This window comes from Orcinus orca, chromosome 3, assembly GCF_937001465.1.
Source record: "Orcinus orca chromosome 3, mOrcOrc1.1, whole genome shotgun sequence".
NCBI lineage: Eukaryota > Metazoa > Chordata > Mammalia > Artiodactyla > Delphinidae > Orcinus > Orcinus orca.
The window spans coordinates 66,456,965-66,473,100 of NC_064561.1; the positions used below are offsets into that span (position 1 = coordinate 66,456,965).

The 16,136-nt window shown below is 48.5% G+C and overlaps 1 long non-coding RNA gene across 1 annotated transcript in view; it reads right to left on the bottom strand.

The window, feature by feature from the left end:
* The window catches only part of LOC117196766 (uncharacterized), a 68,273-nt gene extending 53,017 nt beyond the window's left edge, over nucleotides 1–15,256 (bottom strand). Inside the window, exons 1-2 of the long non-coding RNA XR_007476506.1 lie at nucleotides 14,744–15,256; nucleotides 10,713–10,807 (exon numbers count right to left, since the gene is read on the bottom strand). This is a non-coding gene — a long non-coding RNA (uncharacterized LOC117196766). The remainder of the gene's footprint in view (nucleotides 1–10,712; nucleotides 10,808–14,743) is intronic.
* Between the last annotated feature and the right edge of the window lie 880 nt (nucleotides 15,257–16,136).

Genomic DNA, 16,136 nt, shown 5'->3' on the forward strand with positions numbered 1-16,136 from the left:
AAACTCCAGTTTACGTGCAGCAGCTCAAAAGCCTTATTTTCACGTCTTACGCAGCTCCCACCTGAATAAATTTGCTCTAAGTGCCACTTTTCCATTTGTGGATTATGTAGCAGCGAGGAGGGCTAAGGGACGGCCCCACAGGATGCCACAGGCACACAGGGATGCAAAGTGACCCCTTAGGGACCGAGAACACCGAGGGATGCCAGGACCCACGGCAGTGCACACCACAACCCTGGTAAGGGCAGAAACCACAACTGCTCCTGGCTTTGTCATAGCTGAAAGCATGGCTACTTCAACACAGTCCTGGCTTCAAATCCCAGCTCCGTAGATTCCTAGGTGTGTTTCCTTGGGACACAGGCCAGCCTTGGAGCTTATTTCTTACCTATAAAATGGGGACATGGGACTTCCCTGGTGGTCCAGTGGCTAAGAATCCGCCTGCCAATGCAGGGGACACAGGTTCGATCCCTGGTCCAGGATGATCCCACATGCCACAGAGCAACTAAGCCCGTATACCACAACTACTGAGCCCGCAAGCCCACAGCTACTGAGCCACAACTACTGACGCCTGCATGCTCTAGGACCTGCAGGCCACAACTACTGAGCCCGCGCACCTAGAGCTCGTGCTCTGCAACAAGAGAAGCCACCGCAATGAGAAGCCTGCGCACTGCAACGATGAGTAGCTCCTGCTCGCCGCAACTAGAGAAAGCAGGCGTGCAGCAACGAAGACCCAGCGCAGCCAAAAATAAGTGAATTAATTAATTTTTAAAAAGAAGGCAATTTAAAAAAAATAAATTGAAAAAAATAAAATAAAATGGGGACAACACCCCGGGGAGAAGCTACGGGAAAGACTTAATGGGATGATGAAATATGTAAGTTCTTACCATCATGACTGGCACACATAAACCCCCCGAAAGACAGGACCCATTATCACTCAAATTCATTTTTAAATGTGTGAAGCACGTACTTCGTGCTAGGTATAAGCAAAACAGACAATGGTCCCTGGCCTAAAGGGCTCACAGGGTGGGGGTCAAACAGCCAACCCCGTGTGACCACTGCTGCAATGGCTGTGCGCACACACAATGCAGACGGGGAAGGAGAGCTAAACCTGCCTGGGGAAATCTGGAAATAATGATTGCTTAAAACATATTAAAATCATTTAAGGCCTGATGACATCTGGTAGCTTCCACCCTGGCCTCATTTCCCACCTACCCCTCCCCCACCCACACTCCTATGGGCCTTCGCTCTGTATCAGGTTCAGCCCCACCTCGGGGCCTCTGCCTGGGATGAGCCCCCCAGCATTCTCATGATTGGTGCCCTCGCTTCATTAGGGTCTCCGCTCACATGTCACCTTCCTGGTCACCCCAAAAGACTTCTGTCCCCTTACACTGCTGTATTGTTCTGCACTCCCCAATACTGCATTCAAATCTACTTGCCTACGTGTTTATTATCCATCTTCTCCGCTAGAATGTGACCTTCGTGAGGGTGGGGACTTTGTTTTGTTCATCACTGTGACCTCTGAATCTAAAACACTGCTGGAATCAACAAGTTAATGAGCCACAGTTAGAAGTTGAGGGACTCCCCACATGTGAAGCACGAGGCTAAGAGTGTCATGTACGTGAGTATTTAATCCTCACCACATCCTACCGGCCTCTCCTGTTGGACCATCACCAGGAAGAGTGGAGTTGGAAAGATCTGGGGGTACTATACCCAGACCCAGTCTCCCCCATCATCGTTCCAAATTTTAGTGGCTATATTTCTGATATATGGCTCCCAGGGACACATCCCAAGACAAGTAAGGAAAGCCCAAGGCCTCTCCTACATCTGAGAGGCTTGCCTTCCAGAGTCTGCCCTCCCGAAGGATCAAATAGGGCTCAGCAAGCCCCACATAACCACAGCAGCCACCATTTACTGGACGCTTATGTACAGACTTTCTCTCATGTCCTCCCCACACTCTCCTTCGTAGTTATGACCACCTCATTTTAGAGGGGGAACCAAGTGTCAGAGAGGTTAACTCACTTTTCATGCTCACACGGCTAAGAAGTCGCAGAGCTAGGACTCTGAACCCCGGTCTGTCTGATTTCAAAGGCCATGCCATTACCCACTATTTCCCCAGTGCCTCCACACTGCCCATACGGGTTCTCCCCTAGCCTGGGTCAGCCTCCTTCGTCACTGACAGTGCACAGCAGAGCAGAGAGCAAGGGCTCTGGGCCAGACAGACATGGGCTCAAATCCCTGCCTTGCCACTTCTTGTGTGTTTGGGCAGGTAGTCACCCTCTGAGAATCTTGATTTCATCTGCACGGTAGGGTGGGAGATGCCCACCCCAGAGGTGCGAAGAGCAATGGAGACACAGGCCCGCAGGTACGCAGCCAGGCCCGCACAGCCAGTGAGGAGCGGTTCTGGGCAAGCCTCAAGTGGCTGCAGCTGCCCTGCCACTTCCCCCAGCTGGGTCCTGCCCGGTGGCCACCAAGGGCTGGGTCGGAGTCTCCCTGTCCTTCACAGGAGAGCCGCCCCCAGAAGGCAGAAGACAGGTGCTCTGCCAGCACCTAGTAAGTGCCCAATTCACTTTAAATACACGAGCACCAATCTCTCCTTGCACGTCAGCATCATCTGTGGACAAGTTAACGTGATTTACTAAAGCCTTGGTTTACTTTCCTGTAGAAGAGATGATCATTCACCTGCACCCAATAATTATTCAAAGAGGTGAAGCATGTTAAATGCTTATAGCAGCACCTGACCCATGAGAAACACTCAATAAATGTTAGCTCATGATTGCATCCTATTTCCTAACCCAGGAAACAGCCACTAGAAAGGCAACCAATTTGCTCGACATCTCACAGCTGGTTCAGGGATTTGACACCCCCCGCCCCCCAGCCTGCCTGACCCCAGGTCACTTCCATGTGGACATTAACACACCCACTCAGTGACCAACACTGGACACTGGAGAGAGAAATGTTATGTTTCAATAAAAAACTACAGCACGCCCTTATGGGTATCCAATTCTGGTCCTGTTCATTGTCTTTGAGCTGCTTTTCCCCTCTTGGTAAATTACATTTTACCTTTTACTTTGTTACCTCCCTGTAAATTGTATTGGATCCTGCCATCCTGCACATTTTCTGTCCTTACCAAATTCTCCATTCTTCTCGTTTCCCATTTTCTCCCACCCTCCTGCCGTGGATTCACTGAGCACTACAACCTGACTGCCCAGTTCCTTATTGGAAGTACAGGCTGGTCGTGACTGACCTTTCCCGCCAAGATCTAAAGAAGCCTTGCAAGCTGAAGCTAGACTACGATGTGATAAAAACTTCAAAAGACTCATCACCACGACAGGTCACGAACTCTCTCATTTAAATGCCTGATAGTTCACACCATCCAGCAAACATCCTCCACTGCCACGTCCAACAGATGGTTCAGCGGGTCCTTAGTGAACAAAAGGTGACTGAACGTGACATGAACTTAGATTGTTTAAAAGGAGAAATGTCTCCTCTGTCCTTGAACAAGAGGACAGACTGACAAAGACTCTCTCCTTGACCAAACTGTCATTAGGCTTCTCTGAGCCCCAAGCCCTCTTCTCAATGAGGCCTTGACCTTGGCCTTCCTTGCCAGGCCTGCACAGCCCAGTCTTAGCAAGAATCCTGCTAAGTCAGTTTAGAGAGAATCCCCTACCTTTGATGTCTCAAGTCCTTGGCCTGTCTTTAGCAAGAATCCTGTTAGATCAGTTTAGCAACAATCCCCTATCCTTGATGTCACCTCTTAGTAATTTTCCATCCACTGAGGCCCTCACCCTGATCCTTGGGGGTAAATCCCCACCTGTCTTTGTATTCAGAGTTGAGCCCCATCTCTCCCCACTACTGCAGTACCCCTATTGCAATAGCCCTGAATAGAATCTTCCTTATCATTTTAACGAGTGTCAGAGTAATTTTTTCTTTAAGCGCCCTAAGTCTTGCTTCAAGTAGGAGGGCCTCCCCTCCCTGAAAAGTCTCCAGTCACGTCCCAGTCAAATCCCATCCCGGATCTCCTGAGAGCCACCTCTCTCCCCTGCCCAGCACGAGCAAACCTCTAACAACCACTGCACTGGTTCTCCTGCCACCGCCCTGTGGATCTTTGCTTCTAACAGGCTGGCTGCCAGCCCCCCACTTCTCAACCATCTATTCACGCAGAGAACACGAAAACACTGAAATGTTATTTCCCATCTGGAAATGCCTCAGAGCTAAACATTATGTAGGATGTGATGGTGTTCATCTACCCCAAGCGAGGCTGAGAGAAACACTGAGACAGGAGGAGACTGCTAGCGGGAGGGATGGTGCGTCAGCAGGAGCTAAATTTGGCAAACGAAGCCTCTAACTTCATTCTTTTGTGGGGGGGGGGGAGCGGCAGGAGAAAAATGTATGCACGTATTTAAATGAAAGAACCTTTGAGAGAGAGGGAAAGAGAGTCCACATCCCTCTCGGACCTGCAGAAACGCCTGGAGGGAGAGGCATGCCAGGAGGGGGAGTGCTCTTAGGGGGGCTGCCCCAAGTCAGTGGAAGGGCTCCACCTGCCCAGCCCCGACCCAGGAAACCAAATCCCTTGGGGGAAAGGTCCCTTTGGACCCAGTGAACGCGTGGTTACAAAGGAAGCTGCAGATTGAGAAATTCAAATGGTAACTGCTGGGGGCAAGGGAAGCAGGTGGATTCTGAAAAGCTAGAAGTTCTGGAAAAACCTGTAACACGGCTTTGAACAGATTTTGTTTTCTAGTAGAGTGGCTAGTATAAAAATACGCATCATCTAGGCCCCAAAGCCTCCAGGGAGGAGGGTCTGGAAGCCTTCGAGAAGAGACGTCGACCTCCCAGGCGATGCAAAGCGGTCATCTGAGCACAAGTGCAGAGCCCCTGCTCTGCCTGTAGCCGGCTCTGTGGGGTTGGGCCAGTTACCCCTTTCCAGGCTAAGGGTAACAGTCTTTGAAATAAAGGTAACAGCCCAGCTGCACTCTAAGACATTATAAGATACTCTATTTCTGGATTTGTGTGCAGGGAAGCGGGTGGACATCATCAGATTCCACCATCACCACCGCCAGAATCAAGACTTCTGCCTTGACCTGGATAAAAGATCCATTATTAAGATATCTCATTGCACTCTGAAAAATGTATCAATCCCCACAAAGGGCTAACACTCTCACTGTAAGCAGAGTCATTATAAATCAGTAAGAAAAATACAAGCACCGCAACTGGAAAATGAATGAAGGGCGTGAAGAGCAATTCACAAAAACATACAAATAACTTAATTCTATGGGGAAAAAAAATGGGCAGCCTTACTGGTAACCAGAAAAGGGCATAATTAAAATAAAAACGAGAAAGCTTTTCCCACATATCAATTAGCAAGTTCCTAAAAACCCAGTAATACCCAGCAAGGGCCAGGGATCAGAGAAATCTGAACCCTGGTGCATCACCAGTAGACGGCAAGGTGGCCTGACTTAACCAGGGGCAACCTGGCCAGAGGAGGACAAAAATTCTTAAGTGGACAGCCCATGTGACCTAATAATCCCACTTCTAAAGCTCTGTCCTACAAAATTATTCAAGGATGTGGACAAAAAAATACATCTAAAGATTTAACCACAATATTTTATAATCCTAAAAAATGGGAAATGACCTTCTGTCCAATAAGAGATACATCTATATGGTGAAATACAACTAAACTAAAAAATCAGGCTACAAAAACACAAAGATATAGGAAAATGTTTATGTTACCTATTAAGTGAAAAACAAATTCGAAAGCTATATAGACAGTAGAATCAAAATTTGCATATAAGCCATCGCTAATACACGTAGGCACACAAATAAATACTAGAAGGAAATACAAAAGTATTACCAGGGTTGGGGACTTCCCTGGTGGCGCAGTGGATAAGAATCCACCTGCCAATGTAGGGGACACGGGTTCGAGCCCTGGTCCGGGAAGATCCCACAAGCCACGGAGCAACTAAGCCCATGCACCACAACCACTGAGCCTGCGCTCTAGAGCCCACAAGCCACAACTACTAAGCCCACATGCCACAACTCACCTAGAGCCCGTGCTCCGCAACAAAGAGAAGCCACGGCTCCCCAATGAAGAGTAGCCCCCCGTTTGCCGCAACTAGTGAAGAGCCCGCATGCAGCAACAAAGACCCAATGCAGCCAAAAATAAATAAATAAATTTATTTGTTAAAAAAAGTATTACCAGTGTTATCTCTAGAAGTAGCATGACCATAGGAGGTATTATTTCCTCATGTTTACTTTTCTGTATTTTCAAAATCCTTAAACAAATAAGCAATTCTTTTGTATTTGGAAAAACTGTATATCATTTTTTAAAAGACAGAAAGGAGAAAAGACGTCTTTCCTTCTTTCTAATACGTAAAAGGCATTAAACAACTCCAGCCAGAAAACTGCCACAGGCCCCTTGCTCAGCACACCCTTCAGAAAACTTCCTCAAGCACATCGCCGACCCCTAAGGAACTCTCAGTCCCTGCGCCCTACTTTCATGCTTCCTCTCGCCCTCCTTTCACCAAAGATCTGTCATCCACAATTCACGCAAAGAAGGTAGATCACAGCCCAAGTCCCTCAGACACCGAGGGTCTGTCTAGTCCTCGTCTCATCCAGCCTCCTACCTTTAACCAAATGAAGCCACAGAGTGTCAATGGTTTTCATGATTGTTTCAGAGACTGTCAACTCCTTGGAGCCTCTCTCACAAACCCTGAGGAGGGCAAGCAGGCAGGCAGGCAGGCAGCACCCCGGGTTTATGAGAAGGAAAGCAAGGCTCAGGAATTGAGGGCAGGAGCCCAGAGCGGGCTTACAGTCCAGCTCTCTCCAATCCCACTGACTCCAGACCCTCTTCAGCCAGCCAGGAACCCCCAGCTGGTAGGGCATGGGGCCCTGGCATCCCCAGCCCCATTTGGCCAGGGGTATACCTGTCTACTGACCCTTCAATCTCCCTCATTCATCCCCATCTCAACCCTCTGTCCCTGCTCCTGCTTCCATAATAAAAAGGCTCAGACGCGGGCTTCCCTGGTGGCGCAGTGGTTGAGAGTCCGCCTGCCGATGCAGGGGATGCGGGTTCGTGCCCCAGTCCGGGAAGATCCCACATGCCGCGGAGTGGCTGGGCCCGTGAGCCATGGCCGCTGAGCCTGCGCGTCCGGAGCCTGTGCTCCGCAACGGGAGGGGCCGCAACAGTGAGAGGCCCGTGTACGGCAAAAAAAAAAAAAAAAAAAAAAAGGCTTGGAGAAATTAGGAGAACCGCCTCTCACAACTCATTAATTTAGTTAACTGCCTAATCTTTTACTATCCTCTCACCTCATAGATCAAGAACTTCTCGTTTTCAACGTATGAGCCAGAACTCAGCTATGATTGATAGAATCCACCAAAGTCGACATGGCTTAAGTGGAGAAGAGTGGAATTCATTAGCTCATGTTACTGGGTTGTCCAGAGTGCACGTTCGACTTCAGGCACAGCTGGATCTAGGTGCTCAAACATCAGCGCTCTATTTGTCTTTCTTTCTCCATTCAGCAAGCAAGATATTCACCAACAGAATCAATAAATTGCCTTCAGTGGGAGAAATCTTTAAAATAAAAGGATTCACCAACAGGCTCACATTTACATCCTACCAATTCCAGCAAAAGTACATCATCTTCCTCAAGAGCTCTGGCAGAGAAGTGCCAGGAAGGACTCAACTGGCTACATTCAACAGCCCAGTCCTAGGGACACAGGACAAAGGTCAGTCCCTTCTAGCCACACAGGAAAAGGTGTTCTCTTCCTAGAAGGAAGTGGGAGATGCTGGAAAGGAAACCAACAGAGTTCCACCTTCACAAATCTCTTCCACTTTAAGAACAAGTTAGTTTCTTGGCACAGGTATTCACTGGCAGCAGTAAGCATGGATGACACCATCGAGCTGGGGTTACTTTGCCACCCAGTCAAAATGAATTATTAGCCAACAGTCACAAGAAATGCCCAAATACTACAATGAAAATCTAGGTGAGAAAGTGGTTTTTTTTACTCACGTTTACTGAGGTATGACTTACCTACAGTAAGATTCACCCTTTTTAGCAGAGTTCTACCAGTGTTAGTGAGTGCACGCAGCTGTGTGACCACCACCACAATCAAGATACAGAACAGGGCTTCCCTGGTGGCGCAGTGGTTGAGAGTCCACCTGCTGATGCAGGGGACACGGGTCCGTGCCCCGGTCCGGGAAGATCCCACATGCCGCGTAGTGGCTGGGCCCGTGAGCCATGGCCGCTGAGCCTGCGCGTCCGGAGCCTGTGCTCCGCAACGGGAGAGGCCGCAACAGTGAGAGGCCCGCGTACAACAAAAAAAAAAACAGAGCAGCCTGGCTGGCAGAGGGGGTGGTGCCGTTGTGAAAAAGGGGCTCTGAGGGACTCACAGCAAGCAAGGGCCATGCACCTTGCTATTACCTTGAGGAGGAGCCTTCCGGGCAGAAGGAACTACCGGAGCAGAGGCCGGAGATCTAAAGGAGCTTGGAGTGTCTGAGGAAGAGCAAGCTGCCCCGCGGCTGCAAGGAGCACAGCAAGGGTGGGAGAGGCTGGGGATGAGGTGGGAGAGAAGGGCAGGGCCTCAGACAAAGCAAGGTGATGGCGCCTTTGGGTTTCACCCAAGTGAGATGGCAAACTGTCTAATCCAGACCTCCCACACCATCTGCCTGCTCCACACTGACATTCAGGGGGCTGCGTCCTGCTGGAGAGTATCCCCCAAGTTAGAGCCAGGGCAAACTCAGTCTCCACACCCACCACCTCGCCACTGTTAGTCTTTGACTTGAGGTAAGTGACCAGCAAATAGCTCAGTTATGAGTACTTAACTATGAGCCAGCACAATTCTAATCATGGAGCTCTTACAGAACTGCTCGGCACACAGTAGGGTGCCGCGCAATTCACCACCTTAATTAAGCACTTTTCAGAGTAAAAGAGGGTACATTAGGACTTCCCTGGTGGCACAGTGGTTAAGAATCTGCCTGCCGATGCAGGGGACACGGGCTCGATCCCTGGCCCAGGAAGACCCCACATGCTGCGGAGCAACTAAGCCCGTGCGCCACAATTACTGAGCCTGCGCTCTAGAGCCCGTGAGCCACAACTACTGAGCCCACGTGCCACAACTACTGAAGCCTGTGCGCCTAGAGCCCGTGCTTCACAACAAGAGAAGCCGCTGTGATGAGAAGCCTGCACACCACAATGAAGAGGAGCCCCCGCTCACCGCAACTAGAGAAAGCCCGCGCACAGCAACGAAGACCCAACACAGCCAAAAATAAATAAAAATAAAATAATTTTTTTAAAAAAAAAAACAAATGATGTCAGAACCAGAAGACCTTCCCGGGCCAACTAAGAGTCAACGCTATAGTTACCTCTTCTTACTCGTGCATTAACTTGAAATTCACTTCTCCGGGAAGGTGTTCCCAATTCCCCCAATCTGCATGAAGGACCCACAGCACCCTTTAGGTTCTCTGCTGCAGCCCTGCTCACAGCCTGTAGCTCAGGAACCTCTTACGAGTCCATATACCCAACCAGACTGCAGCTCCAAGGAGGTGGGGTCTGGATGTGTCCTGTCCTCCACTGCGGGCATCCACAGGGTCTCCCAAAGAGCAGGTGCTCAATTCCTGCAGCTAAATGAACTCATTTGGTCTCTTATGTGTATGCTTGTCTGACCCTGGTGATGTCACTACAGAGTGAAATACTCTTACATTTGCATTTGGGCTCTGTGGGAGTGGGACCTTTATTTCATTCACTGACATGTCCCCTGAAGTCCAAAATGCAGTGGCCAGTAGGTAACGGTACTCAAGTAATGTCTGCTGTGCTTCTATAGCATCTTTTCCAAGGACCAGGTAACACCTATGGGGATTTTAACAACAGAGGGAGGGACAGCCTAGCGCTCCGGCTGCACTGTATCTAGTTATAATGTCTAGTGCTAGAAGTTAAGATAGAATCAAGACAGGAGATCCCATCCTACCTAGGCACTAGGCCTTATTTCTCTCTTGTCACGTGATTTCTAGGCTGTGTCTTTCTTGCAGAAACTTGCATGTATCTCACCGGATGAGGAGGAACCCAACTTCCTAGCCCCTTCCACCCCCAGACATGGCTCTCCATAGCAACTGGGAACCTGAGCTGGTAATCTGTCTCTTCAACCAGACCCCGGAGCTCACAATCCCCTCCCTAGAAGGAAGAAACCAGCCCAACACAGGCTCCAACGAGCCAGAAAGGAAGGACAGTTAGAAGGAAAACACAAAGGCTGCTCTCTCGGTCCTGCCCTCTCCTTTTCACATGCAGTCAGCCCACATTCCCTGCGGCGGGTGGGGGGGTGTCAGATAAAACAGCAGTGGGCAGTTCAGCTGTTCCACCCGGACTAGTTACTGCCATCCGACCCCACGGGCAGAGCCCCCTTCCGGGTTCCCAAGAAGGAGAATCCTGCTCTGGACATTCATCAGCATAAAAGACTAGCTGTGGTTTGGGGGCAAACATCCTACCAGCCGTCCAGCTGCCCACAGCCATGCCAGGGACATCACTCTACCAGGGACCCCACGCAGCCAATCAAATACATCACAGACCACTTTACATCACCTCTCCTACAGTCTTCTCTAAGGCAGCCCATCCAGCAGAACACAAGTGGGGGTGGAACTCATGCCAACACTTGAGCAGCTCTCACAAGACACTACCCACTTTGTTTTTCCCACATTGTGCGCCTAAGATTTCAGAAACACTCCTTACCTTTCTCTACCCAGAGGGCCTCTTTCTCCATCTGTTAGGGATCCTTTTTCTTTCCCCCCTCATAAATGCAGATGTCGCTGGAAGAGCCATTAAACCTAAAATGAAATTTTGAGTTAATTATCTGTCTTTGGACTCAGAAGAAGGCCTTGCAAGGTAAAGTAAATTCTTTCTGGAACCTTGTGGATTTTTCTCCCTGGCCCCTTATAATCTTACTTTCGCACTATACAGGACTTTTTTTCTCCCTGAGTTAACTTCTCTAGGTTTAAAAAAAAAAAAAAAGAAAAAGAAAGAAACACACTTCTGGTTGCGGGAGGAGGGGAGGGGGAAATAAGCAAATACAATGGGGCCCCCTGGCCCCCATCTGTTCCAAATCTTCCCCTCACAGGATGTAATGTCTAAAAAGCAAGAAAAATACTCCTTCCTCTTCCAGCATTGGGCAGGATCTTGCATGCAAAGAGAAGAATGTCTGGTTACTCTGTGGGTTTTCATCTGCTTTTTAACTCACATGTGGCCAAACTACCCTGGCTGCCCAATCCCATTTCTCCCTCTCCCCCCAAAATCCCGGTGCTCAGCAGGGCTCACCGCTCGTGAAGGGCATCCTGGTTCAGTCAAGGAGCTCCCACCCCTCCACACCACACCACCAACCCCTTTGGCACAAAGGATCTGTTCTAAGCCTGGCCAATGACTTCTGCAGACTTCTCAGCTGAAGACCTGCCAGAGGGAAGCCAGGGCCCCCAGAGGAAGTGGGGCCGCCCCTGAGGGTAAAATGAGTGGGCTCGGGGGCCTGAACTTCTTGACCTGCGCTCTCACGCCCTGCTTCCAGGCACTCGGCACACGGGTGCACACGCGCAGCCAAGTCCTGCGCATCTCAACAGGAAGGACGTTACCCAGCAGCTGCAACGTCCCTACCGGTGCCTTTCCAACGCTGGGAGGGCGCTATTTACAAGAAGCGCAGCCGGAGGGACCAGACGAGTTCCAACTTTATTTCAACCGACCCTTCTTTCCGGCTTCTATAGTTCTCCTTGAAATTAAAGAGGCCTTCCTCCCTGAATTGCCCGATTTTTACGCAAGGACAGAGGCTCTCATTTAAATGATTGAGAAACCCTGACTGAGAAGATGGCAAATGACCCCCCGGATCTGCCGCTCCCCGTTTGGCGCTTCACCTTCCTCTCCTCTGCACCAGGCCCTCCCCGACCCCACACCCCACCACCTCCTTTGTTTTTCCCACATTGTACACCTAGGATTTCAGAAACACTCCTTGCTGCCTTCCCTCCCCCACCCCCCAAGCGTGCTCTTTGGCACATACTCCTTTTTTATCCTGGTGCGACCCAGAGCCCCTTGCAGGCTTCCTCTTACCCTGGCTCCAAATTCTCCTTCCTTCCTGCCCTCTCATCCCTTCTAATCACAGCCTCCAAGGCCCTTGTGCTCTACCCTCACCCACCCCCTCCTCTGACCTTACAAACTACCTCCTCCTTGCTATTCCTCAAACATACCTCAGGGCCTTTGCACTTGCTGTTTCCTCTACCCAGAGGACCTTCTTCTGGGGTGTTTGAAATTCTGGCTGCCTCACGAGATATAAACTTCTGCCTGAAAATTACCTCCCTAGAGGGGCCTTGCTCCTAAAAAGCACCCCCATCACTCTCTCCTCACTCTACCCCACACCTGCTTTATTTTCATTCACAGCTCCTTTCCCCACAAAGGCTCTCTCCTTGACCAAACTTTAATCAGGCTCCTCTGAGCCCTCTTCTCAATGAGGTCCTGCCCTTGGCCTGCCTTCAGCAAAGAATCCTGCTAAGTCTTCCCCTACCCTTGAGATCCGATCAAGTTCCTCATTACCCATCTTTGATGTCTAAGTCCTTGGCCTGCCGTCTGCAAGAATCTTGTTAAGTTGGTTTAGCGAGAATCGCCTCCCCTTGATGTCTACCTCATCCACTGACCCCCTCAGTCTGTTGATGGGTTCTAAACCCCAGCTGTCTTTGCCATGCTCAGAGTTGAACCCAATCTCTTTTCCCTATTGCACTCACCTTCAATCAAGGCTTCCCTACCACTTCAACAGGTGTCAGAGGACTGTTTCTTTAACACCACTCGACATCATAGGGTCTTTCTGTTCATCTGTCTCCCTCCACTGGGCTATAAACTATAAGCTCCATGAGGGCAGGGTCTCTATGTGTTTTGTTCTCCTCCAGCTCTCTAGCTTCTAGAGCAGTATCTGACACGCAGCAGACACTCCCCAAATCTTCGTTGAATGTACAAATCTAGCGACCCCCACTTGTCTCTTGGTCTCAGTTTACCTGCCACCTCCTCTGGGAAGCCATTCCTGAATCTTCCTTACCCTATATTTCGTCTAGCCGTGGTCAGACTGATCACAGGGGATACTTCTCTGGCTTAATACGCACTTTTAACTTGTTATATAACATACTAACAAAATGAAACAAAGAAGTCTATCTTGACCACCTGCCCTCCTTCCCTTCCACAGCTCCAGCACCCACCTCCAGCCTGAATTCTCTGTTACATACATCCGTGCACACACCTGATCACCTGTCTTCTCTCCCTGCTCTTCCCAACACACACATTGCCTGACCCCCTAGCAGGGAGCTAATTAAAAAGGGAGAGGAACGGGAGCCCTGATGGGGTCAGCTCTCTGCTCTCTAAAACCAGGCCCAGCTTTGCCCCCCTGCCATCACCCCCGCTACCCACCGCCGTCTTCCTGGCTTTCTCCACCCCCGGGGAGGAAAGATGCCACTTCTGTTGGCTGCCCTGCAGGAGGGCAATGGAGTCCACAGGCCAGCCCTTCTCAGCTCACTTCTCCACTCCCAGCAAACTTACAAGGCCAATGCCGGGCAGACTAAGCCGCCCGAGTCCTACTGCTCAAAGCTGCAATCCTGGAAGGCATGAGAGTTCATTAGGCCCGAAAACCACGGAGGCAGGGCCACGGCCCTAGTGGCTGGTGAGTTCCCACCATCTCCAAAGCCTCGGGGAGGGAGTCTGGGGGAGGGGAAGCTGGTTATAGAAACAGCCCAAGTAAGTTTCCACATAAAGGAAAAGTAAACAGATGAAGGCTCTTCCTCAGCCCTTTGAGCCTCTCAGAGGAGAGCAAACCTTCAAGTGTTTGTCAAAAAGCTAATCCGATTTTAAAATGCTTTGAAAGGGCTGGAAGAGGAAATACCAACTACTGACCACCCCCTGCACTGGCCTGCAGCCTAAGCGTGGCCACTTTCCCCTCCCTCGGCCTCTGTCTTGGGGGTACTGTTCGTACAGAGACCCAGAGAATCGGAAGGTACCTGGGCAGAAGCGGGAGCCAACCCTCGTCCACTCAGTCGTCCACTAAGGGCTACTGACCCCTCTTTCTGCCAAGAAAGGCGGCTTCACGAGAGCAGAAAACCGGCCGGGATTGGAAAGCAAGGACTGCACGCAGCCTTCACGCCAAGGCACGCTCACTCCACGCACACCCTTCAAATCTAGAAGATATTGAATTACCCTGGCCCGGCTTCCCGGGGGCAGGGCAATTATCTCCCCTCCCCCACCCCGTACCCCAGGTGGGCCTCATTTCTGGCAGCCAGTTCCCTCCCAGGTGAAATGAGTTTCCAAATGGGTTTGCCCAACAGCAATTAAAGGAATAGCAAACCCTTCTCAAATACTCCAGAATCTGGTTCTCTCTCCCTTGGACAACTTTACCAGATGCTGTCACCTACTACCATCATGCTAGGGTGGCCAACCACCCAGGTTGCCAAGGACTGTCCGGGTTTTAGCACTGAAAGTACTGCATCCCAGGATGGTTTGTCACCTGTCACTGTGGCCTCCCCAACCTTCTCCCCTCCCATCCCCACAGTTTCACAAGGGCACATATTTTGGCAAGGTGGGCTTCCTGGTATTGCTCCCTAATCCTGATGCCCTTGCTGGGTTTAGAGGAAAGGAAAGTGGTAAATCTAGAGGTTGAATTAGTTTCCTTCTACCAGAGTCTTTTAACTTAGAAAAAGGAAAATAGATAAGAATAATACCAGACACGCAGCACTTTACTGAACATACAATACCTTGTTCAATTAATCCTGTGAGGTTGGTACCATTTCCCAGACTGGGAAACTGAGGCTCAGGATCGCAGATAATAAGTGGTAGGACTGACATTCCAATGCAGGCCGTGACACCAGGGCTCACAGACTAATTCACTGTATTAATCTGTGATCCCTAAAGATGAAGAATCCTTGTCATTTTGATCACAGAGGATGAAAACAATGTAAAGCTACTTATGCGAGACTGAAAGGGCATAAATTCACATATGTGGAGCAACACACGAGAAAAACAGGATCCTGAGAGAAAAGGGAACCTTCATACACTGTTGGTGGGAATGTAAGCTGGTGCAGCCACTGTGGAAAATAGTATGGAGATTTCTCAAAAAACTAAAAATAGAACTACCATATGACCCAGCAATTCCATTCCTGGATATGTATCTGGAAAAAACAAAAACACAAATTAGAAAAGATACATGCACCCCAATGTTCATAGCTGCATTATTTACAATTGCCAAGATACGGAGACAACCTGTGTTCATCAACAGATGAATGGATAAAAAAGATGTGATATATATACATATATATATATGTATATATATAACACTATATGTACATAGTGTATGTGTATATATATATACACACACACACATATATATATATTACCCACAATGGAATATTACTCAGCCATAAAAAGGAATTAAATTTGCCATTTGCGGCAACATGGTTGGACTTGGAGGGTATTACCCTAAGTAAAATAAGTCAGACAGAGAAAGACAAAAATTATATGCTATCCCTTATACGTGGAATCTAAAATATACAACAAACTAGTGAATATAATAGAAAAGAAGCAGACTCATAGATATAGAGAATAAACTAGTGGTTGCCAATGGGGAGAGGGGAGGGGGAGGGACAATATAGGGGTAGGGGACTAAGAGATACAAACTATTATGTATAAAATAAGCTATAAGGATATATTGTACAACATGGGAAATAGAGCCAATATTTTATAATAACTATAAATGGATTACAACCTTTAAAAATTGTGAATCACTTTATTGTACACCTGTAACTTATATAATATTTACATATTATATAAATATATTTATATATTTAAATATATATATTTAAATATATATTAAATATATTATATTTTATTAATTATACATTATATTTTAAATAATATAATATTTTAAATAATATATAATTTAAATTATATATTAAATTAATTATATTTAATATATAAATATATTTACATATATTAAATATATAATATTTAACATAATATGTACATCAACTATACTTCAGTTTTTTTTAAGAGAAAAAAAAATAAATTGTATGGAACCTACAAAAAAAGAAAGAAAGCGGGATTATGAGACTGTGACCACAGGTTCTCATATAGATGGGACCCAATAGCTGC